Below are 26,940 nucleotides of genomic sequence, written 5' to 3'. Positions count from 1 at the left end.
TATAGCAGTGATGGCCAACCTATGACACGCGTGTCAGCACTGACACGCCTAGCCATTTTTGCTGACACGCTGCTGCGTGCAGATTGATTGGATGACTATGTCTTTTGTAGCCAAATTTGGTGTGATTTGGTCCAGTGGTTTTGTTGTTTACTCCATGGGAATTATGCACATTACATTCTATTATTATTCTATTATTATTGTAGTATATTATCATATTATTACTATTATATTATTCATTATTCATGACTACATTGAAACTAGAATAGAGAGAAATCAACGTGGAAACCGCAAGAGGTACCATAGAGTGTTGTACATGGAAATAATGGTCGTAAATAGTTTTTGATTTATTCAATACAGTTATATATTACAATTATACATTTTTTGTTATTTAAACTATACATATTGTGAAATTATGGTTTTTTTTCTCGAAGTGACACACCACCCAAGTCATGCTAGGTTTTTTTGGTGAATTTTGACACACCAAGCGCAAAAGGTTGCCCATCATTGGCATATAGCCAAGTAAGTGCTGAGTTTAAAAGAGCTGTCCATGGTGCTGGATCCATACATCTGACTACTTTTTGCATCTTGGTCCTCTTCTTTAGTTTTCTAGACCATGAATATTACAGTAGAGTCTCACTTATCCAACACTCGCTTATCCAACATTCTGGATTATCCAACACATTTTTGTAGACAATGTTTTTAATATATCGTGATATTTTGGTACTAAATTCGTAAATACAGTAATTACTACATAGCATTACCATGTATTGAACTACTTTTTCTGCCAAATTTGTTGTATAACCTGATGTTTTGGTGCTTAATTTATAAAAATCATAACTTAATTTGATGTTTAATAGGCTTTTCCTTAATCCCTCCTTATTATCCAACATATTCGCTTATCCAATGTTCTGCCGGCCCGTTTATGTTGGATAAGTGAGACTCTACTGTAGTTTTGTTGAGGCCTATAGCCAAGTAAGGACTGAGTTTAAAAGTGCTGTCCGTGGTGCTGGATCCATACATCTGACTACTTATTGCATCTTGGTCCTCTTTTTTAAAACTAAGGGTGAATTACCATGACGGCAACCAGTTAGCACCAGTCCTATCACTGGGATGAGGGCAGCAATGCCCAGAAACAATGTTTAGCAACACCCGGACAGTCCTGAAATCACTCCCCGGAATCCACACGCCAAATATAAGCCCACCAGGACACTCGAGTATAAGCCAAGGGGGGCTTTTTCAGTCTTAAAAAAAGGGCTGAAAAACTAGGCTTATACTCGAGTATATAAAGTGATTTACGACGTCATAAAATTTGCCAGCAGCATACAGAAAGGAATAAGGAAGTACTACAGTAGAGTCTCACTTATCCAACACTCGCTTATCCAACGTTCTGGATAATCCAACACATTTTTGTAGTCAATGTTTTCAATATATCGTGATATTTTGGTACTAAATTTGTAAATACAGTAATTACTACATAGCATTACTGCGTATTGAACTACTTTTTCTGCCAAATTTGTTGTCTAACATGATGTTTTGGTGCTTAATTTGTAAAATCATAACCTAATTTAATGTTTAATAGGCTTTTCCTTAATCTCTCCTTATTATCCAACATATTAGCCTATCCAACGTTCTGCTGGCCCGTTTATGTTGGATAAGTGAGACTCTACTGTAGTTTTGTTGAGGCCCATAGCCAAGTAAGGACTGAGTTTAAAAGCGCTGTCCGTGGTGCTGGATCCATACATCTGACTACTTTTTGCATCTTGGTCCTCTTTTTTAAAACTAAGGGTGAATTAGCATGACGGCAACCAGTTAGCACCAGTCCTATCACTGGGATGAGGGCAGCGATGCCCAGAAACAATGTTTAGCAACACCCGGACAGTCCTGAAATCACTCCCCGGAATCCACACGCCAAATATAAGCCCACCAGGACCCTCACTTGAGTATAGGCCAAGGGGGGCTTTTTCAGTTTTTAAAAAAGGGCTGAAAAACTAGAGTATATAAAGTAATTTACGACATCATAAAATTTGCCAGCAGCATACAGAAAGGAATAAGGAAGTACTACCATCAAGGAACACTCACAGCAACCCAGAGATTCCGGCCATGAAAGCCTTCGACTACACGTTTCCAGGAAAACAGCTGCAAATGGGAACAAATCAGGTATCGGGCCACTGGAGGTGACACTAACAGACAGACTCCAATGGAAGAAAATTCCGCATCAAAAGCGTCGCTCTCTTCTGCGGGGAGCAGAGATGGCTCGCTGTGGGCGTCGTGGTGCTGTTTCTCCCCCTCTCCTTCTCAAATCTTCCAAGGAACCCCGAAAAAGCCGAAGCCTGTGATCAAGGCGCTCTCACGACTGCTGCAGGTGGAGGATTCTCTTTGTATTTTGGGCCCAAGTGCCTACGGAAATGCAAATGGGGAGAGAAGAAAAGTAGCTCTTTCTTGCCGGAGAAATTATTGCAAAACTTCAGGGCCGTGTGTGTCTCGGAGATTAAAATGAAAAGGAGAAATGAGTCATCACAGTGGCATGAAACACGGTGGGATTTCTCACCGGTGTTCTTTTTTTTCGGGGAGGAAGGGAAAGGCGTTATTTTTAGCCATCACTATTGGGGATGGATCATGTCAGAAGAGTTGGCTGCTGGAAGGAGAAATGAGAAGGGGATTTTGTTCCGTACTTGCCGGAGTCGGGTTCTGAACTCATCCAATCCCTTAACGCCCGTTGCCCCTTGATATCAGGAAGATGTACGTTTCCGACAAGTTAAGCAAAAGACTCCAAATGGAGGATGCTTCCTGCTTACCGTATATACTCGAGTATAAGCCGACCCGAATATAAGCCGAGGCACCTAATTTTACCACAAAAAAACTGGGAAAACATTGACTCTGGTATAAGCCGAGGGTGGTAAATTTCAGAAATAAAAACAGATACCAATAAAATTACATGAATTGAGGCATCAGTAGGTTAAATGTTTTTGAATATTTGCATAAAGCTCAAATTTAAGATAGGACTGTCCAACTCTGATCACATCATTATTCTCATCTTCTTCAATGTAAAGGTGCTTATGTATCCTTTTAATAATAATAGAGTAAAATAATACATGTAATAATAATAATAATAAATACAGGAAAATAATACATGTAATAATAATAATAATAAATACAGGAAAATAATACATGTAATAATAAATAGAGTAAAATATTAAATGTAATAATAATAATAAAATCAGAGTGAAATAATAAATGTATTATTAATAATAATAAAATAAAAATAAATGTAATAGTAGCAACAATAATAGAAAAAATAATAAATGTAATAATACCAATAATAATAGAGAAAAATAATAAATGTACCATATATTCTCAAGTATAAGCTCAAATTTAAGGTAAGACTGTCCAACTCTGATCAAATTCTCATCTTCTTCAATGTAAATGTGCTTATGTATCCTTTTAATAATAATAGGGTAAAATAATACATGCAATAATAATAATAATAATAATAATAATTAATAATACTGGAAAATAATACAAGTCATAATAAATAGAGTAAAATAATAAATGCAATAATAATAAGATCAGAGTGAAATAATAAATGTATTAATAATAATAATAAAATAGAGTAAAATAAATGTAATAGTAGCAACAATAATAGAGAAAAATAATAAATGTAATAATACCAATAATAATAGAGAAAAATAATAAATGTACCATATATTCTCAAGTATAAGCTCAAATTTAAGATAAGACTGTCCAACTCTGATCAAATCATTATTCTCATCTTCTTCAATGTAAATGTGCTTATGTATCCTTTTAATAATAATAGAGTAAAATAATACATGTAATAATAAATAGAGTAGAGTAAGAAATGTAATAATAATAATAATAAGATCAGAGTGAAATAATAAATGTATTAATAATAAAAACAGAGTAAAATAAATGTAATAGTAACAACAATAATAGAGTACAATGATAAATGTAATACAGTAGAGTCTCACTTATCCAACATAAACGGGCCGGCAGAACGTTGGATAAGCGAATATGTTGGATAATAAGGAGGCATTAAGGAAAAGCCTATTAAACATCAAATTAGGTTATGATTTTACAAATTAAGCACCAAAACATCATGTTAAACAACAAATTTGACAGAAAAAGTAGTTCAATATGCAGTAATGTTATGTTGTAATAACTGTATTTACGAATTTAGCACCAAAATATCATGATATATTGAAAACATTGACTACAAAAATGCGTTGGATAATCCAGAACGTTGGATAAGCGAGTGTTGGATAAGTGAGATTCTACTGTAATAACCTTATACATTTTGGACAATTAAAAATTAAGTTTTTCAAATAACCCGGGCTGAAGTTTCCTGTCTTAGGTGAGATCCCAAAAAGAGGAGAGACGGATCGTAATGGAGCCCCAGGAAAAAAAGAAATGAAGCGCCGAGCCTAGGAAATAAATGGATTGGAAGACATTTATGGCAGACATTTTGCGGCCTTGGTTCTCCGTAACCTTTGCTTTTTGGCGGCGTTGATCTTCCGCAAGACTCCGAGGTTAATGGAAAATTGTATTATGTCGGAAATACAACAGGAAAAAACTTCAAAAAGCACAATTCCAGCGCTTAAATTGGGGCCTCGACCTTATAGAAACGCCACAGAGACGGCAATTTATTTAACAGCGCCATGTCTCACACTGAGGAGAATAGCAGTATTCTACGGAAATAATTCTTCTCAATGAGAATAATATTCTCCTCAATACTATTACAGAATATTTGTAATGATTTTTGTGTAAGGAACATAATTTTGTATCATTTGAATGTATCTCCTGAGGTAATTCTGTGAGGAGAAACAGGCCTCGTCCTCCCTGATTGGTCCTGCAGGTGATTCTCGGACTCCATTTCCCAGAAGCCCCTGCTGCTGGCCCCAATGGGAAGGAACTCTGGGAAATTGAGTCCAAAGCGCTTTCCCACCCAAATCTCTGACAAGGAAGAAGGCGCCGCCATTAGTATTATTATCGCTGTGACTATTCGACGATGGAGGCATTGTTAATTATTACTATTGCTATTAACGTTATCATTATTAGTTTCATTTTTATTACCAGCAGGCAGAATAGGAATAGGTGGATAAAATAAAAACATGAAAATAGTAATCACAATAACATTAATAATTATTATAGGAGTTTCAGTTCAGTGAGGCATGCTGAATATATAATAATAATAATAATAATAATAATAATAATACACAAACAAAAATATTATTTTCATGTTTTATTATTTATATGTAATTTTCCTTATAATTATATATGATTATAATTATAGTAGAGTCTCACTTATCCAACGTTCTGGATTATCCAACACATTTTTGTAGTCAATGTTTTTAATATATCATGATATTTTGGTGCTAAATTAGTAAATACAGTAATTACAACATAACATTACTGCATATTGAACTACTTTTTCTGTCAAATTTGTTGCAAAACATGATGTTTTGGTGCTTAATTTGTAACATCGTAACCTAATTTGTTGTTTAATAGGCTTTTCCTTAATCCCTCCTTATTATCCAACATATTCGCATATTCGTTCTGCCAGCCCATTTATGTTGGATAAGTGAGACTCTACTGTATTACTATTAATATAATAAAATACGAAAATAATATTTTAATAATATTAACATTAATAATGAAATAATATATATGCTGAAACATGAAAATAACATTTTAATAATAATAAAATTGTATATATAATTAAACATGAAAATATTTCAATAATTAAAATGAATAATTAAATTATGTGTATATAATAAAACATGAAAATAATATTTAATATTAATAATGATAATTATATATGTGATAAAACATAAAAATAATATTTTAATAATATTAATATTAATAATGAAAATAATATATGTGTGTGTAATATAGAATAAAACATGAAAATAATAATAAAAATGAAGAGAGTTGCAGAATATGATTATATACATATATATGTTATATAATAAGACATGAAATTATTATTATTATTATTATTATTATTATTATTATTACAGAGGCTGGATGGCCATCTGTCAAGAGTGCTTTTCTGTATGGCAAGGGGCTGGACTAAATGTTCCATTGGGTTCCCTTCTGACTTTAGGAGTCTATTATATTATGACCCAGCAAACAAGATAGATATGCTGGGTTTCGTATTATTATTATTATTATTATTATTATTATTATTATTACAGAGGCTGGATGGCCATCTGTCAGGAGTGCTTTGATGGTGCTTTTTCTGCATGGCAAGGGGCTGGACTAAATGTCTTCTTGGGTTCCCTTCTGACTCTAGGAGTCTATTATTATTATTATTATTATTATTATTATTATTATTATTATTATTATTACAGAGGCTGGATGGCCATCTGTCGGGGGCGCTTTGATGGTGCTTTTCCTGCCTTGCAAGGGGGTTGGACTAAATGTCTCCTCGGGTTCCCTTCTGACTCTAGGAGTCTATTATTATTATTATTATTATTACAGTATTATCATTATTATTATTGCAGAGGCTGGGTGGCCATCTGTCAGGAGTGCTTTGATGGTACTTTTTCTGTATGGCAAGGGGCTGGACTAAATGTCTTCTTGGGTTCCCTTCTGACACTAGGAGTCTATTATTATTATTATTATTATTATTACATTATTATTATTATTATTATTATTATTATTATTATTGCAGAGGCTGGATGGCCATCTGTCAGGAGTGTTTTGATGGTGCTTTTTCTGTATGGCAAGGGGCTGGACTAAATGTTCCATTGGGTTCCCTTCTGACTTTAGGAGTTTATTATATTATGACCTAGCAAACAAGATAGATATGCTGGATTTCGTATTATTATTATTATTATTATTATTATTATTATTATTATTATTATTATTATTATTATTATTATTATTATTGCAGAGGCTGGATGGCCATCTGTCAGGAGTGTTTTGATGATGCTTTTTCTGTATGGCAAGGGGCTGGACTAAATGTTCCATTGGGTTCCCTTCTGACTTTAGGAGTCTATTATATTATGACACAGCAAACAAGATAGATATGCTGGATTTCGTATTATTATTATTATTATTATTATTATTATTATTGAAGAGGCTAGATGGCCATCTGTCAGGAGTGTTTTGATGGTGCTTTTTCTGTATGGCAAGGGGCTGGACTAAATGTTCCATTGGGTTCCCTTCTGACTCTAGGAGTCTATTATATTATGACACAGCAAACAAGATAGATATGCTGGATTTCGTATTATTATTATTATTATTATTATTATTATTATTATTATTATTATTGCAGAGGCTGGATGGCCATCTGTCAGGAGTGTTTTGATGGTGCTTTTTCTGTATGGCAAGGGGCTGGACTAAATGTTCCATTGGGTTCCCTTCTGACTTTAGGAGTCTATTATATTATGACACAGCAAACAAGATAGATATGCTGGATTTCGTATTATTATTATTATTATTATTATTATTATTATTATTATTATTATTATTATTATTATTATTATTGCAGAGGCTGGATGGCCATCTGTCAGGAGTGTTTTGATGGTGCTTTTTCTGTATGGCAAGGGGCTGGACTAAATGTTCCATTGGGTTCCCTTCTGACTCTAGGAGTCTATTATATTATGACACAGCAAACAAGATAGATATGCTGGATTTCGTATTATTATTATTATTATTATTATTATTATTATTATTATTATTATTATTATTATTATTATTATTATTATTATTATTATTACAGAGGCTGGGTGGCCATCTGTCGGGGGCGCTTTGGTGGTGCTTTTCCTGCCTTGCGAGGGGGTTGGACTAAATGGCCCTCGGAGTCCCTTCCAGAGCTAGGATTGTAAGACTTCTGCGTGGACTGGAGGACCTCTGAAGGCCTTAGTACTCCTGAGGACCTTGGCGAAACTACAACTCCCGTGATGCCCGAGCCGTGGAAGCGGGCCTCCTCCTCCTCCTGGCGGTGACTTCATGGGGACGCTGCCGTCGCGAAGGGGACGGAGGAGGAGGAGGAGATGGGAGATGGAAGAGGAGGGATGGCGGCCGACGCAGAAGCAGCAGAGGCAGCAGCCCAGGCCGGGAAAGGAGGTGAGGCAGCAGGCGCCCTTCCTTCCTTCCTTCCTTCCTTCCTTCCTTCCTTCCTTCCTCTCCCCATCCCTCCATCCTTCCCACAAATAGCCCTTTCTCCCCATCCTTCCTCGCCCTTCAAGGCTGCCTCCTCCTCCTCCTCCTCTTCTTCCTCTTCTCCCAAAGCTTAGCCCCCCACCCAAGGCACCCCAATACCCCCAATAACCTTCCCAGCACCTCCCATATCTCCAATGCTCAGCATCTCATACATTTCATACTGACACCCCAGGGTGCTTTAATATCAGCCCCATATTTCTAATCTTTTTTTTTAATGTTCAGCCCCATATCCTCTCCAAGATAATATATTAGCCCCATGCCTCTAATATTAGCACCCATATTTGTAATGTTCACTATATCATCTCCATAGTCCAGTGTCTCTAATATTAGCACCCCCATATCCTCTTCGAGATAATATATTAGCTCCATGTTTGTAATATTAGCACCCACATTTTTAATGTTCAGCCCCATATCCTCTCCAAGATAATATATTAGCCCCATGCCTCTAATATTAGCAGCCATATTTGTAATGTTCACTATATCATCTCCATAGTCCAGTGTCTCTAATATTAGCACCCCCATATCCTCTTCGAGATAATATATTAGCCCCATGTTTGTAATATTAGCACCCACATTTTTAATGTTCAGCCCCATATCCTCTCCAAGATAATATATTAGCCCCATGTTTGTAATATTAGCACCCACATTTTTAATGTTCAGCCCCATATCCTCTACAAGATAATATATTAGCCCCATTTTTCTAATATTAGCACCCACATTTTAATGTTCAACCCCATATCCTTTCCCATATAAAATATTAGCCCCATGTCTCTAATATTAGCACTCTTTTTTTAATGTTCTCCCCCATATCCTTTCCAACACAAAATATTAGTCCAATGTCTCTAATCTTAGGACCCCCATATCCTCTCCAACATAATATATTAGCTCCATGTTTGTAATATTAGCACCCACATTTTAATGTTCAGCCCCATATCCTCTCCAACATAGAATATTAGCCCCATGTTTGTAATATTATCACCCACATTTTTAATGTTAACCCCATACCTTCTCCCATATAAAATATTAGCCCCATGTTTGTAATATTATTAGTACACAGATTTTTAATGTTCAGCCCATATCCTCTCCAAGATAATATATTAGCCCTGCGTTTGTAATATTAGCACCCACATTTTTAATGTTCAGTCCCATATCTTCTCCCATATAAAATATTAGCCCCATGTTTTTAATATTAGCACTCTTTTTTTTAATGTTCTCCCCCATATCCTTTCCAACAAAAAAATATTAGTCCAATGTCTCTAATCTTAGGACCCCCATATCCTCTCCAAGATAATATATTAGCCCCATGTTTTTAATATTAGCACCCACATTTTAATGTTCATCCCATATCCTCTTCAATATAAAATATTAGCCCCATGTCTCTAATATTAGCACCCATATTTGTAATGCTCACCCCCATATCCTCTTCAATGTAAAATATTAGCCCCATGTTTTTAATATTAGCACCCATATTTGTAATGTTCACCCCATACCCGCTCCCATATAAAATATTGGCCCAATTTTTCTAATATTAGCACCCATATTTGTAATGCTCACCCCCATATCCTCTTCAATGTAAAATATTAGCCCCATGTTTTTAATATTAGCACCCACATTTGTTATGTTCACCCCATATCCTCTCCAACATAAAATATTAAAATATTAGCCCCATGTTTCTAATATTAGCACCCACATTTTTAACATTCACCCCATATCTTTTCCAACATAAAATATTAAAATATTAGCCCCATGTCTCTAATATTAGCACCCACATTTTTAATGTTCACCCCATGTCTTCTCCAACATAATATATTAGCCCCATGTTTCTGGTATCAGCACCCACATTTGTAATGTTCAAATTAGATTATGTTTTTACAAATTAAGCACCAAAACATCATGTTATACAACAAATTTGACATAAAAAGTAGTTCAATATGCAGTAATGTTATGTTGTAATTACTGTATTTACGAATTTAGCACCAAAATATCACGATATATTGAAAACATTGACTACAAAAATGCCTTGGATAATCCAGAAACTTGGATAAGTGAGGCTTGGATAAGTGAGACTCTACTGTAATAATAATAATAATAATAATAATAATAATAATAATAATATCAAGACAGCCTATTCAATCACTCATGTCTCTGACATTTACAGCTCCATATCTTTCCTATTAAATCCTCCCCATAACCTCGTCACTAACCTCATATTCCCAATATGGATCCCCCATTTCCTCTCCAAAAACATGCCAGAATCCTATATCTGTCATATCAACACCTACATATTTTTAACATTAAGCCCATCCCTATATCCAATGGCTCCCCATCTTTCACATTAATATCTCCACATCTCTGATATTTATACCCCCTGATCTTTCCAGCACCCACATATCTAATACTGACCCCACCTCCTATCCAATACTCCATAACCCCTCCAGAACCCCATATCTCTCATATCAACAACCCCCATATCTTTAATACTGACACCCTAATTTCTGTAGTATTAACTCCCATATCCTCTCATTAACACCCCTTTACCTTTCCAAGCACCCCAAATTTTTCACAACAGCTCCTCCATTTTTTAGTATTGACACCTACTGATCTATAAAATCAACACCTCCCGGAACCCCATATTTTAATAACACCCACATGTCTTTAATATTAACCCCCATAATCTCTAATAGTGAGACCCTACAAAGCCCATATCTTTAATATTAACACCCATATTCCTTTCATCTTGGCCCCCATAATCCCTCCAACACCCCACTATGTCTTTTGTGAGGATGAGAATGGCTCTCTATTTGGGCTAAACACCCCAAAATGATCCTGGGAGGGGGATCAATCGATGGATTTCAGGAAGGCCCTCCCCTTATTTCCTCTCCTCCCCATAGTTCTTCTCTCTCTTCCCTTTTCTTTTTAAAGATAATTTTTAAAAAGAGGCAGACAATACCTAGAGCCAGCCAGCCTGGCTTGTCAGGAGCAGAGGAGTCTGCATTGCAGAATCTCTCTGTTTCTCTCCCTTTTATTTCTCCCTTTCTCCCCCTTCCTTTACCACCCCCCCCCCCCCCAATTTGCCCAAATTGCTGCTTGGAAATTGCGTCTTGAACAGGGATGGTGATGGAGCATCACTTTGCTGGGAGCAGGTAAGGGGTCGGGGTGGGGAGGGGGGAAGAGAAGCCCAAATAATACTCCTGAGGCTGCTTGGACCTTGGTTGGCTGCAAAAGGAAGGTCAGCACAAGTGTGGCTGCGGGTGAGAGAGAAAAGAAGGGATGGTGTCTTGATTTGGGGGTATTTCTAGTGCGCTGGGCTCGACTGGTTGTGTCCTGCATTGGAGGAAAACAAGCCTCCCTGTTGCCCAAAATGGGATAAAATGTCTCATAAGACCTTGCAGAAATAAATTGGGGTGTTTGTCAATCCGGGCGATAGCTGTTAGCACATCTGGGGTATGTGTATGTTCACATATATATGGTGTGTGTGTAATACACACACACACATATATATGCACATAGATACTACATATCTGGTTTGTGTGTGCTCCTATACATACCATATATATTTCTGATATACACACACATATATGCACATAGATACTGCATATCTGGTTTGTGTGTGTTCCTATACATACCATATATATTTGTGGTATATATATCTATATCTATATATATATGCACATAGATACTGCTTATTTGGTTTCTGTGTGTTCCTATACGTACCATATATATTTATGGTATATCTATCTATCTATATATATATGCACATAGATACTGCTTATCTGGTTTCTGTGTGTTCCTATGCATACCATATATATTTATGATATATATATATATATATATATATATATATATATATATATATGCACATAGATACTGCTTATCTGGTTTCTGTGTGTTCCTATACATATCATATATATTTATGGTATATCTATCTATCTATCTATCTATCTATATATGCACATAGATACTGCTTATCTGGTTTCTGTGTGTTCCTATGCATACCATATATATTTATGGTATATCTATCTATATATATATGCACATAGATACTGCATATCTGGTTTGTGTGTGTTCCTATACATACTATATATATTTATATAGCCTCATATAAAGGTGTGTATGTACATATAATATATATTACATTTATAGATAAATGCATATTTATATAGATTGATGTTTATATTTATATGTCCATCCATATGCATCTGGGATGTGCTGGTGTGTACATAATATATATGCACATAGATACTGCATATCTGGTTTGTGTGTGTTCATATACAACCCATATGTATTTATATATCTATTACTATATGTAGACTGCTTGTACATACAGGTGATGTGTGTTCATGTAATATATATATTACATGTATAGATAGATGCATATTCCTATAGATTGATGCTTATATTTATATGTCCATCCCCGTGCACACGGGATGTGCTGGTGTGTCCATATGCACCCATCCATGCACCCTGCCCTCTTCTTCCCTCCCCCAACAAACTCTGCTTGCTGTCAAAAGCAAAGCCAGCACCGATTCTGAATAAGCCTCTGAGTTGGGAACACAGTGCAACGAGCGATAATGTGCATGTCAAACACGATGCGGCGGCCAAGGGGAGTGGAAGAGGAGCATTGGGAGCAGGGAACGCTCCCGTTTTTCTCCGTTTGTGAAGGCCAATTTAATGGGGAATATGATATTTTTAAAGCATGACTCGGTAATTGCGGGAATGTCACACCGGGGGAAAAAAATGTTTCTATGGAGACTCTTTCAAAGCTGGAAATGCGAGGACGACAAGGCCCATGGGGTTGAGTTGGGTGGGTTGGTGGCAAGGGAATAAGATGGTCGATGGAGTGGTTTTCCCCAGCAAGGAGACCACAGAGGTGGGGGAAAGGGCTAATTTAACTGAAAGGGGTAATTGAATTAACCCATGGGTTTTTTTTTCTGTCCAATTCCAGGGATGTCAGTCGCCATGTCACAAACTGTTCTGCCTTCCCAGGCCTCTCCCCTCTTTCTCTCTCCTCCATGTCTCAAAGCAGTGCATTAATTCTACCATAACGCATATCTTAACGGCATGCAATTAAATGCAAACCAGGACAAAATCAATAAGTATTTTAGATCTAAAGTGGACTCCGACTTAAATTATAGAGGGTTATTTTAATAGCTATGGTAGTTAGAGAAATATTTCATTTGCTGCTCATATCAATCTTCAGGCATTTCAGAGCAGGGCCTGGAGGTTTTTCAGCCTTGAGGGCCACATCCAATGTCATTCGGGGAGATGGGGACACATATACACATCCACATTCTCCCTATACATATCTGTGTGTTTGTATATATAATTGCACACTTCCCTGAGGCCCACATAGATACTTGCTGACCACACAGATATGTATCTATGTGATAGGGAGGAGTAATATCTGTATAGGCTTGAAGAAAATATGTCTGTGTCTGTTGGGTGTATAGGGATAGGGAAGTTTAAACCTTCCTGTGATACCAGATAAGATTCTCAGATGTGTGTGTGATTGTTACTGCCGGAGGCCTACTGGAGATGGGAAAACAACAGTCTTCGAAGCAGAACCATTGAAGGTTTGGAGAGGTTTTCGAACGCTCTTGCTTTCCCCATTCTCAGCAACCTCCACCATGGTTTTCCTACCATTGCTAGAGGGAAAAATATACCCTATTTCATTCCTTCTGGGTGTTTTTCCAGTTTGAGGGTTGCTGAAGGCTGTCTTTTTAAATGTAGCTTCAAATTATTCACTGTTTAAGCATTTGTGATTATATACTTTGTGTAGAACCTTATATGAATTTATACAGGTGAAGGCCTTTAGAGCTACCCAAGTTCTGATTGCTGGAGAAAATGACTTAAGATAGGGATGATGGGCATTTTCTGCAACATTGCATGACTCTTTCCGTTGTTGTTGTTGTTGTTGTTGTTGTTGTTGTTGTTTTCAAAACCCTTGTGAGATACCTAAAATCAGTGGTTGCTTGGCATTTCAGCCAGATCCTGGTTCATCCACGATGATAACCAAGATAAAGCATATTTATCCAAAGCCATTCCTTTCATGCTGTCCTAATATATTCACCCCTCTTTCATTAACTCTGTAAACAATTAATATTCAATAGCCGCAAAGTATTCTCTCCCCTCCAACGTAACTTTCTGGTTTCCACAATCCTTCTGATACCCAAAGGCAAGGGAAGTAGTTTGTCGAAGGCTTTCATGGCCAGAATCACTGGGTTGCTGTGAGTCTTTCAGGCTTCTGGAACATGGCCATACAGGCCAAAAAACTCACAGCAACCCACAAGTACTGTTTGTTTATATTAGCTTTGTCCTTCACAGCCTGGGCATTGGGAAGGAAGATAATGATTACCTTCAGTTGAAATTAAATGCATGTTCTGCTTGTGTGTCCCTTTTGACCACTATCTACTGTTTCATTACAGTCTTAGAAATAATATAGAGCTGCCTTGGGTTTTATTTGAGGGAGAGATGAGAAATAGAGCTGGCCATTCAGATAGGGCCTGCCTGAAATGTTGGTGGATCCAGATTGCCTATGTGCCCACTTATCCACGGATCTCTATCATTGCATTCCTGCAAAATTTCTTTATAGATGAATTTAAGATGATCCACGAGTTTGGGATGCACTGTATCTGTACTAATGAATAATAGTGCAACTTTCTGCGTGCTTGTTGTGTTTCTTCAAGTCATTTCTGGCTTATGATGAACTTATCATGGGTTGTTGTGCATTTTCTGGGCTGTCTGGCCATGTCCCAGAATCATTCTCTCCTAACGTTTCACCCACATCTATGGCAGGCATCCTCAGAGGTTGTGATGTATATTGGAAATCTAAGCAAGGGAGGTGTATATATCTGTGGAAGGTCCAGGTTGGGAGAAAAAACTCTTGTCTGTTGGAGGCCAAATCCTGGTATCCAGTGTCCTAGCTACTTACTATACCATGCTGGTTCTTCTATACGTATTTATTTGGAAAGAAGTTTAATTTACATCCAGTGAGCCTTACTCTAGTGTCATAGGTGTCTATTCCTAAGTGTCACTCTGCAGGAAATTTCTGCCAGCAGTGGACTAGTTAACTTGCAGGTGGAGAAAGGAGAAGAATAGGGAAAGTCATTGAATACAAAAAGTGTTAATCACAGGCCCCGCACTTCAGTCCTATGAATAAGGTTATAGCCTAAATATATCTCGATTGTATGCCTTGAATTTTCTTTACTTATTGTATGCTTTTCTTGGGGGGGGGGGGGGGAAGCATGCAGAAGGAAATCATTATGTGCTCCTTGCCTGCATTCTTGGGCCTGCTTTCCAATCATTTCCCCCAAATGTCAACACCTTTTGATACACTTGTATTTCTACTTTGTTTTGTTTCCTTCTTTACTGTTTCGGTTGTTTATTTTGGAACCCTGCTTGTTGTTTAGAACAGTCAATGCAACTATGTCTACACATTCTTGATTTTTCTGATACTGTACCAATAGCTCTTAAGTGCTACAATAAGATATAACCAAAATAAAAGCCCAGTCCTACTAGATTGCATTAATATAACAGCAGCAAGACTTGCAGTGTGAGAACAAATACATCCATAATACCTCTTAATTAATTCATTCATATGGGAGGCCTCTGGAAATTACATTTACTACAAGCTGTTATCTTCTTCTGTGTTTCATATTGGCTCGTTCAACATTATATCTATTTTCTTGTCTGCTGCATTCCATCATAGACAAATAAGACGATAATCTCTATGTATAGCTCATGTTTTGCCCACTGCAAACAATAATTCGGTCTCTCCCCTCCCCTCCCACCCTTTATGGTTGGGTTGGGATGGGTCATTGATTTGTTTACTTGAATTTGATTGTGGGATATATAATTTAAAGAACAGCTTTGTAAACAAGCCCAGGAAAATTACTAGCCTGCTGAAAATGTTACTAGCCTGCTTAAGGCAGACAGCAACATTTTTATTATGACCACAGAAGGAGCATCTCTCTTTTCATTGCCTTATTTATGTCTATGCTGGGCTCTGAGAAGAAATGCAAGGCTGCACTCTCCTTTTTCCAAGCTGTGCACCTGCCTGTTTGCAATTTCTAGTTATCAATAGCTTCCATGCTTTATATAGATGACTGTTTTACATTGCAATAGCTTCATTCTTGTTTCCTTTCTGAATGGAACAGCAAAGGGGAAATACGATCAGAAATATAAAAGGAGGTCCAGAGAAGTCTGGTTTGATTTACCTTTCCTTTTTCTGTTCACCCCTAGATTGTGTTAATCTAGTATTCGTGATCAGTGTATCGTCTTCTGAATGTCCTCATGGTAGGAATGATTGGTTATTTGCAATAGCTTCATTTTGGCACTGGATTCCAGTGCATGCAGTAGCCTTGTTTTGCTGTTGAATTCTAGTCCCGAAGCACAAAGCCTGTATTGATTTATCTGTGAGAACCGCATTTATCACATGAGAGCTGAGTGGAAGTGAAACTGATGTTGCAAATCATCTTTCAAAAACAAAGTGATGTGGGACATAGTGGAGGCATGCCTCTATACATGGGAGACACATCACTACTCATTGCAGCTGATTGTGTCTCGTGGACTTAGAAATAATTCCAGGTGGTGATTACTTTTAAAAATAGATAAGCATCCTAAATAATATCAGTAGGCACAAGAAATAATTCCAGGTGGTGATTGCTTTTAAAAATAGATAGATATCCCAAATAATATCAGTGGGCACAAGAAATAATTCCAGGTAGTGATTGCTTTTAAAAATATATAAGTATCCCAAATAATTTTTGCAGTGTGCAAAAAGAGGCCTGGTACCAAAATTCGTTGCTGAAATCATGTCTATTGATTTTGTTCTATTTCTTTGATACTCAGCCAAGTCATTGATCGTAATATAACTCATATCATGTGTAGTATTTTAAAATATATGCATGCATATATAGAATTGAAGTTAGAAAGCTGGTACCAATTATATAGTGGAAACATTTTGGCAACCAACCACTTCTGATTCGATGTTTGTAAACATTTAAAACTCATTAATAAGGTAAAGGTAAAAGTTTTCCCCTGACATTAAGCCTCATTGTATCCGACTCTGGGGGTTGGCGCTCATCTCCATTTCTAAGCTGAAGAGCCAGCGTTGTCCATAGACACCTCCAAGGTCATGTGGCCACTGACATGACTGCATAGAGCGCCGTTACCTTCCCACCAAAGCAGTACCTATTGATCTACTCACATTTGCATGCTTTTGAATTGCTAGGTTGTCAGAAGCTGGGGCTAACAGCGGGAGCTCACTCTGCTCCCTGGATTCGAACCTGCCAACCTTCAGGTCAGCAAGTTCAACAGCTCAATGGTTTAACCCGCTGCATCATCGGGGGCTATATAAACCCATTAATAGCAATAAATAAATAATTCGTTAGTTGTCCAGTGGTTGTACTGCTTATATTTTGCTTTCGCCCTTGACTTTGAAGTTTTTGAGATTCTTGTTTTGATGTTGCTTGTTATAAATTGGAGGAGATGCAGCCGTGGTCTCTTTCTGTTTCGTGCTACATAGCAGGGATGGGCAGATGATCGTCTGCATTTGAATTTAACAGCTTCCCTTTTCCCTCACAATCTTTGCTTAGCTAAATTAGGTCACTGAATATATTGCTTTCTGACTAAGAATAGAAACTTTATGTTCGTGCAGAAGAAGGTGAGATCCTTCCAAATTATATGCGAATACACTAAAAGCACCAAACACTTCAGCTTCACCTGTTATTCAGGATGTCATCCTCTCATCTGAATCCTCATATGGTTATGGTAACAGATCACATGTTCAAATGTATGAGAAATGTTCAAGAAGTTGGCAACATTACTCCTCACAATAGTATTGTGAGATACGTTGTGTTGAGAAACTGCTTTGTTTGGGAGTTATTTCGGGGTGAAATACTATTTGTGATTGAGTTATACTGCTTTATATTTGATAATACCGTCAGATGAATCTATTGCTTAGAATTATTTATTACTGTGGCAATTCTTAATGCATTATTTGGCAACCAGGTACATTGCTTTTCTCTATGAACAGGAGCCTCCTTTTGAAATGGTTAAAGTTCTTAAGGGTTATAACAAAGACTTAGTAATATGGTCCTTTATTTTGTATTGTCTGCACTGTGGGCCAAATGGTACTGAAAAAGAGTATTTGGAAAGATGCATTGTGGGCATATAGTACTTCCAATACCAGATTTCCATCATAGAGGAAATGGGACATAGTGGTTCCGGGATATAAATATTATGGAAAGGACATGTCTAGATGAAAGGTATAAAGCTGTCAGTCCAGTGTCATGGCATGGGGAGAACATCCCGGCCCCATCCATCAGCAAGAGAAGGAATACCTAAAATGTAGGTGCCCACATTGTCACATTTTCCTATATCTGTTTTGTTATGTTGTGGGAACATATTTCCTTTTGCAAAAAGGTCAGTACAGATTTGTGGTTTCCCTTTTAGGTAGTATTTTTCTTTCATTGACAAAAAAATCATCAGATTTTCCTTTTTAAGTTTGCTTGCCTTTGTGCTTAAAAAAAAGAGTGAGATGGGGAAAATATTATGAACTGAATGTTCTTTTCTGCCTTCCTGTCCCTGGCGACAAAATAACACCCTGTGTCTTCACTTGTGTCTTAAATTCCGACTGCTGATTTAGCTGTCGGAGCTCTACAGGCAGGTTGTTCCAAAGCCTTGGGGCGGCCTATGAAAAGGGGGTCGTCTGGGTGGTGGTTGACAGTCGGGTTCTGGCTGGTTGGAGCAGGCACCCTCCAGAAGACCAAAGTGTGTGGGGCGGATTGTATGGGAGAAGGCGATCCTTTAGGTAACCTGGACCCAAATCATATAGGACTTTAAAAGTCAAACCCATCACCTTGTACTTTGCCCAGAAACTAATTGGCAGCCAGTGGAGTGACTTTAGGATAGGTGTGATATGCTCACTCCTAGATGTTCCTGGCTGCCTTATTTTGAACCAGCTGGAGTTTCCGAACTTGGTACAAAGGTAGCCCAATGTAAAGCGCATTGTGAAGTCCAACTTTGAGGTTACAAGTGTGTGCACTGCCATCTTCAGGTCTTACAAATCTAGGAAGGAGCACAGCTGGAGTTGGAGGGCAACTGCCTTCTCAATCACCTTGCCTAAAAAAGGAAGGTTGGACACTGTTCTGGGCCAGGCTGTGGTGCAGGCTGGTTAGTAGCCAGCTGCAATAAATCACTATGACCAATAGGTCATGAGTTCGAGTCCAGCCCGTGTCGGAGTGAACACCCGACAATAAAAAATAAAAAATAGCCCTGCTCGTTGTTGACCTAAGCAACCCGAAAGACAGTTGCACCTGTCAAGTAGGAAAATGTAGGGACCGCTTATGCGGGGAGGCTAATTTAACAGATTTACAACACCGGATGAGGAAGTACTCCATCAAAAAAAGGACTTGAATATAAATACAGTAAATAAATAAATATTAAGGTCCAGGGGATCCAGGGAGGGTTTTTCAACAGGAAGGAAACTTTCTCTTCCCAAAGAAATTGAACAAGTGACTTGAAAGTGAATGTATGGTCCTTGATCTTCATGCCTCGCCCCATTTCCCTTGTCTGTAAAACAGGAGTATGGGAAAAGGTGTTGATCAGTGTTTGGAATTGCATTAGTCTGCTACACTTAAAAAGTACTTGAATGACTCCTTCGCTTGTTAGCTTCAACCATTGACAACCTTGGCTGTGTGTTTTCCCATTTACTTTGCGACTAATTAAGAGGTCTCTGGGAACACTTTGAAGACGGCTAAATGGATTATAAATCAACCCATGTGGCTGCCACAAGACGACACTTTGCACGTAGGGAAGAGAAGGTAAGGTGGCCTTTTGATGTCATTAGGAGGCCACTGGAAACCAAACTGGCTTTGGTTTTGTTCCTGACAAACTCTTCAATCGAGAATATGGCAGTGTATAATCCAGTTCAAAACAGATAATGTGCATTATCTGCTTTGATAATCTGGATGATATGTCAGTGTAGAAGGGGCCCTAGAAAATGCTATTTGTCAACATTTCTCTCATTCTATCTTTCCTCATTCCTCTCTGGCTTCTGTCTGTCTTGAACCATTCGAATGTACATTGTGTAGTTGAACATTGCAATTATATAGTGCAAGACAGATTTCAGAGAATGGCTTTTAAATGTTCCTTTGTACACATTGATTTTCTTTTGACCAAGTGTATGGTTGGTTTTTACTTCTGCCTGGTTTTTTTTGTCGCTCCTGTAAGTATATGCTTTTTGATTGATCGTCCAAGACTGCTTTTCCCTCATGTACTAAAGCAAATTACTATTGATGCAATATTCCAGAAACTGCTGGGTTCTATAAGAGAAAGCAATTGTCGAAATGGCTCCATAGTTTTGCCTTTAGGGTTCAGTATACTCAGAGATTGCTGGGTTTTAAAAAAAAAACAATTGTAGCTTTCTGCTCATACATCTGGTTATATTTATAACATCCATCCTTTCCATGCATCCGAAGGGTTTATAGTCAAGATATGTTAGAACAAATACCTTGCAGGCTATCCATCCCTGACATTTCCATGAAAGGCTGGGAAAAAATCCTTTTCAGCAATTCTGGAGAAACTTAGTCAGTCAGTACAGACCAGGCATGGGCAAACTTCCAGCTGTTAGGAAGCTTGCCCATGCTGAGAAGTCATGAGTTCGAATCCAGCCCAGGTCGGATTGAGCTCCCAACCATTAATAGCCACCATTAATAGCCTAACTCGCTGTTAATAATAATAATAAGTTTATTTGTATCCCGCCTCCATCTCCCCCGAAGGGGACTCGGTGCGGCTTACAGCAAAATCAAAATACAAACAATGATAAAATATAAAACATCAGGACAAAAACAAAAACCAATAAAAATATACACAATAAGTTAAAAAACGCAACGCAGAATTAAAACATCAGGTTGACCTATACAACCTGAAAGACTGTTGCATTTGTTGAATAGGAAATTTAGGTACCGCTTTATGTGGGGAGGATAATTTAACTAATTTACGACACCATCAAAACGTCCAGCAGTGTGCGGATATTGGATATTGTAGGGCCAGATAAAGTGGAGAAGCAATTGAAATGAACAGCGGAGCTCTTTTATGTGTAAAGATTGCATCGTCTGAAGCTTTTAGTTAGGAGAGAGGTCGATAAATGAATGTCTGAAACAGGCAAAGGCTAGGCACAACTGGGGTCATCTAATGAAGTTGAGTGGTGGGCTATCCAAGAGAGAGGCCAACCTAAGTGTTCTGTGCGCAAGGCGTAATTAGACCATGAAATTATTGAAAGATGTAGTAATGGCTTTAAAGAGGATTAGACAAATTGATGGAAGATAAGGCTGCCCATGGTTAGCAATCATGATGCTAATCAGTTTTAGGAGCAGGATACTCCTGAATACCGGTTACTAGGGGAAGTCAATGGAGATGTGCTTTTCTATTAATGTCAGACTGAGAGCGTTCTATAGACAAACATCTGGTTGGCTACAACAGGAGCGAGATCAGTACTTTTATGACTGCTTTCAGTTGTCCTGCCTTCTTTATGAGCAAGTTATTTTACTGCCTATCATTAGATCAAAGCATTTTTGTCCCTTCTGGCTTTTATAAACTCACTAGGATTGGGCTTGTAATTTTGTTGAGGGCCGTTGCCTCCGAGCTTCCTTTGGCGGTATATGGTTGGCCATTGTGAAAAGCAGGATGCTGGTCTAGATTGAACTTGACTAATGGAGTTCTGTGTTTTCAGAGGGAGAAAGACAGAAAGAGAGTGGAAATAGGTCCATCCTGCACAATGGAGGGACCAGTGACTCCCAGCTCTGAACAGGTTGTAGATTAATGTTTTGAATAACAGAAACTCATGCTTCTAAGGAAAGGTAATTGCTACTAAACCAAGCTTGCTAACCCAATTTTCCTCAATGCCGCTCAGAAGGCTTCTTGATAGCACACTTTGCAGCTGCATCCTTTCCTTTGTCGGTTTATATAATGCCACTTTTCTTCCATTTCTTGGCATATCAGCTGGGAATCTTTCCTCGTTTGCTCACAAAGCCACATCTGAGGGGATCTGTTGCCTTCCAGCTTTAGTGTGATGTATAAATCCCATGGCTGTATGTTGTGTTAATTGCATAAGGTTGTAAGTCCGTAAAAATATTTATAATTACTGGGCGCCCATTTCAGTTGGTGGGAATCAACAGCACAATCTCACATATGCATTGGCTGATACATTACTCAGATGCCTAAGCATTTTGCCAGTTAAATGTCCTTTTTGGTATCCTTTACTTTAAAAAAGGATTTTGCTAATATATACTGTGGCACCTTACTTCCACCATCAAATGCATTGTCTTCATACATTTATCATTGTATTCTTTCTTCCTTGGGATCTAGCTTCTAAAAAGAAATGTTCTAGTCTTCAATCCTCCTTGGATTGTTATACTGGGCCTTCAATACAGTTAGAAAATCCTTGCACACATTATTTGTTACTAAAGGCTGATTTTAAAAATTATAACTTTTTGTGTTTCAATTTTATTCATACATCATCATACGAATACTTCTTAATTTCATTCAACCTAAATTTGAATGGCTTCTGGAAGTATATTATTAAGAATAGGCCGCCCTTGGTTACAAATGAGCTAGGTTTACAGGGCAAAATTCTGGAATTATTTTGCAAACCCATTGTTCTGACAGAGAACAGAAATACAAGCACTCGCATTCAGAAATTGACTCACTTTGATGACACAAGGCATTGATCTTCTCACTCAGATCTGTTTATCTTTTCAGTACATCCAGTACATAAATGGAAATTATGCATCATTTTGCAAATATGCATCCGCTGCACGTTGTCTGTGAACTTGAATAACATTTGATCAGTTTGCGTTTGGGACAAATGAATGGAATTTAGACACACAGGAATTTTGACTCACTTCTGCATGCATGTTTTTGTGTACAGAAAGGATGTGCTGTTTGCTTTAATAACAGCTTTCGGTATTTTTTTGTCAAAATGGTTATGGATATATGAGAGTAATAAGGCTGAATACAGTGCCTTCGGAACAAAGGAGTACACGACATTTCAAAATGATTCCCTTTAAATCAATTTATGAAAATGGTGACTCTGTTACTGAAGGAATATTTAACATTAGTTTTTCCTAAACTCTTCTGTAACTGAATCTCTGCAGTCGCACTGAGAAAAGAAGTATTGAAAGACATTGGCAAATTGGAAGATATTTCTGATAACTTGAATGGAATTGGAAGAAAGGTGGAAGAGGGCAGCTTCCAAGATAAGAAGAAGGGAATAACAGTGTAACAGAAAGCCATAAAATTAGCATTGTCTGTACTGAAGAGCCTTATGTGTGATGTGCTATGTCATGGCTGTTTATGTTTAATTTTTGGTTGTTTTATAATTCTATATTAAGATTGTTTATCCCTTGTTTTGATTTCTCATTTGTTTGTTTTTCGGCATTGAATGTTTTGCCAATTTGTAACTTTAGTTGGAAACCACTCTTGAGTCCCCTTGGGGAGATAGGGCGAGTTATAAATGAATGAATAAATAATAATAATAATAGTCTGTTTAGGAAGTGATAATAATAATAATAATAATAATAATAATATATGTTATTTATATTCCACTCTGTCTCCCCAAGGGGACTCAGGGCAGATTACAGAACACACACGTGCAATGCGGTTATACAATTAACAAGGACAGACAATACACAAACAGAGGTAAAGGCATTTCCCATCTTATGTCCTGCATCTTGGAGGCTGTGCTCGACTCCAACCACGGCAGATGCTGTTGCTCCATCTTCCATGCCGAGGAGCTTTGTTGTCCTTAGACATCGTCCCAACTGATGTCCTTAAGGGCGCCTTTTTATATCTCCCTGCTAAAAGCAGTACCTATTTATGTACTCGCATGTCTGCTTTTGATCTGCTAAGTGGACAGGGAGCTGGGACTGATGGGGGGTTATTATTGTGTACCCTCGAACTGTCAACCTTTCGATCTGCAGGAATTTCTTCAGCTAGTGTTTTAGCCTGCTGTGCTAAGCCTGGCCCTAGTTGGATAATTGGCGTTCAGCATTTCTCATGTCCTTCCTTCCTTCCTTCCTTCCTTCCATCCATCCATCCACCCACCCACCCATCCATCCATCCATCCATCCATCATTTTGAAAAGCTAAAATGGCAGTCAATCATCTGCCTTTGGTTGTGTCTGAAGCTGCAAGATTGTCCTGTATTTGACATAAGTTTGGGACAAGTTGAATAAACGAATGCTACAAACGACAAATACCTTTTTGGGCGTGGATTATTTTGCAACTTCCAGGGATTAAGCATGCGAAACCTTATTTTCCTATGTCCAACCAAAACGAGGAGAAATGATGGAGTCTTCCATTTTAAGATGCTTGCAGTGTGGCGGATGGTGCGTTTTTTGTATCACCTTCAAATCAAAGGACAGATAGCATGCATCAAAATTAGATTTTGAGCCTTGAAGGCTTAAGTTGCCCAAGAAGAGATTATGTAAGGAAAGGGGGGATGCTGTTTCTCTGGCAAGCTGTCATGTGCTGTACAAATCTTTGTAGTGAGTGCAGAAAATATCGTCCTAACATCTGTATCTCTCTGCTTTCATTTACAACATCTTGGCTGATCTGTATCTGCTTCAGCAAAAGTTCATCCCCCCCCCCTTCCCTCTCTCTTTCCCTGACCATTGCCGGTAAGAATTATTTTTTGGACATGGAACTGGAGATAAAATGAACAATGACACTAGTATGTCATGAATAATTTTCCTTAGGAAGAGGTTTCTTGACCCCCGCAGTAACTCAGGGAGATGGCTGTGAGTAGCAGCCTCTGTACTGATGAAATAGGTTTGCTTTCTTTTTATGGAGCACTGCTGGGAAGTGAACTGCAAATAAGAACATGCCCAGCAGAGAACAAAATACATTCAAGAGAAGAGTTTGGTGTCCAGAGTGCTGAACTTCCCTGCTTCCACATCTGTGCTCTCCATAATCCATCCTCCTGTTTCCCAAGGCTAGAAGCTCAAAACCGCAAACATCTTCAGGTCCTAAACCAGGCATGGGCAAACTTGGGCCCTCCAGGTGTTTTGGACTTCAACTCCCACCATTCCTAACAGCCTCAGGCCCCTTCCTTTTCTTGTTCAAGTTGCCCGTTGATTTATGGTGAACCCATGAATTCTGTAGAGCTTTCTTAGTCAAGGAAGACTCAGAAGTGGTTTTAGCAGTTCCATCCTCTGAAATATCACTTACCACCCATGGAATTTGCTGTCAGTCCCATTCAGGTCCTCCCCAGGGCAGATACTGCTCAATTTCCAATATCAGGTGAAATTGGGGACCTTTAGGGCAGTGGTTCTCAACCTGGGGTCCCCAGATGTTTTTCACTACAAGTCCCAGAAATCACAGCCAGTTTACCAGCTGTTGGGATCTCTGGGGACCTAAAGGTTGAGAACCACTGGCCTAAATGCACACAATCTCACCTGACCTTGGAAATTAAGCACTTGAATGGGAGACTGACAGCAAATTCCATGGGTGGCAGGTGATATTTCAGAGGATGGAACTGCTAATGCCACTTCTGAGTCTTCCTTGCCTAAGAAAACTCTACAGAATTCATGGGTTCACCATAAGTCAACAGGCAACTTGAAGGCGTCTCTACACACACACATTCCATTTTCTGTATGAAAAGCATGTGCTCTGTGCAGTTGCCAAGATGCTGTTCCTAACATGTCCCTGGGCCTCTTTTCCCTGCAGTTGAGCAGCTCAGCAAGTCAAGAGACTCGACTGTTTCCTCCTGTGCAGAGATTGCACCATGCCTCTTAGCCCTCAGGGGAAACTGGCTGTCAAACGTGAGCAAGTGGTTATTCAGTTACCTCCTCCAGACTGCCTCCCGTTTGGACAACTTGCCTGTCAGGCCAAATGCGGGAGTCGCTCCTGATTAAGTTAACCTTTTCCATAATTGATTGGAGTGTACGTTTTCTTTTTATTGAGGGATGACAATGAGCCTCGTCTGTACTTTGTTGTCTTCCCAAATTAGACTAATGGGAACAATGAGAATTATTGTAATGGCCCGATTTGGTTATTTATATAATAATGGAACAGAGAGTAAATAAAAATGAGGAAGGACCTAGGTGAGGTGCTTGGATGTCCAACTGTTATGGGCACTTGCCTTGGAGTGGTCTAAACATGCTTTATAACTCATTACAAAAGAATTCTTGGGCAGAATTTCTAATCGTGTGACTCAGTCTGGGTCGCGACAAAACTTTGCATGACGATTTGCATGTATTGTTCCTAGTTTTGCACAATCACTGTGAAATGTCCTTCAGCAATGGCCTAGAAAAACAGCAATGCGCAACAGGCCTCTCCAAGAGCCCAGCACCCTCCGGGAGGGTCGAGATGCTGGCACGTCGGATAATACGGTGTGTCGGATAAGCGGAAGTCAGATAACCAGAACTCTACTGTATATCTCAAAGTGTAGAACAGACATAACTTGTTTTGAGAGATGTTTAGCTGTACCAACTATTCAGTGCCTCATGGCATCTTTAGGGGTTTTGTCCAGGAACCCGCTGTAGATACCATTACATACAATGTCCAATAAAAACTACTCAAATGAATTCCAAGGAGATCCTGACGCTCTGCGAAATGGCACAAGGCTATAGCAGGGCATGCCCAGATAGCAACATAGCACTCAGCGTATGGCGGACATTTCTCCTTGGATATTTCCCCAAATGTTTTCCAGCACTGGTTGGTTAAATCCGTGGATGCAGAACCTGTGGAT

At 38.4% G+C, this 26,940-nt stretch overlaps 1 protein-coding gene and 1 long non-coding RNA gene across 3 annotated transcripts in view; one reads left to right on the top strand and one right to left on the bottom strand.

The window, feature by feature from the left end:
• Positions 1-320: 320 nt before the first annotated feature.
• On the bottom strand, positions 321-11,197 carry LOC134294011 (uncharacterized). The gene is made up of 2 exons (XR_010000989.1): positions 11,138-11,197; positions 321-2,397 (listed from the first exon to the last, which is right to left on the bottom strand). It is a non-coding gene; the product is annotated as an uncharacterized LOC134294011 (long non-coding RNA).
• otud7a (OTU deubiquitinase 7A) overlaps positions 7,816-26,940 on the top strand; it is a 114,757-nt gene continuing 95,632 nt past the window's right edge. The window contains exon 1 of one of the 2 annotated variants that reach the window (XM_008119951.3): positions 7,816-8,091. The gene's annotated coding sequence lies outside the window, so the exon portion shown is untranslated. Of the gene's footprint in view, positions 8,092-11,199; positions 11,331-26,940 lie in introns of those variants that run through there. The other variant, XM_008119952.3, reaches the window with a different exon arrangement.

Source organism: Anolis carolinensis, unplaced genomic scaffold, assembly GCF_035594765.1.
Source record: "Anolis carolinensis isolate JA03-04 unplaced genomic scaffold, rAnoCar3.1.pri scaffold_11, whole genome shotgun sequence".
In the NCBI taxonomy this organism is placed as follows: domain Eukaryota; kingdom Metazoa; phylum Chordata; class Lepidosauria; order Squamata; family Dactyloidae; genus Anolis; species Anolis carolinensis.
This window is presented reverse-complemented; position numbering and strand designations above follow the sequence as displayed.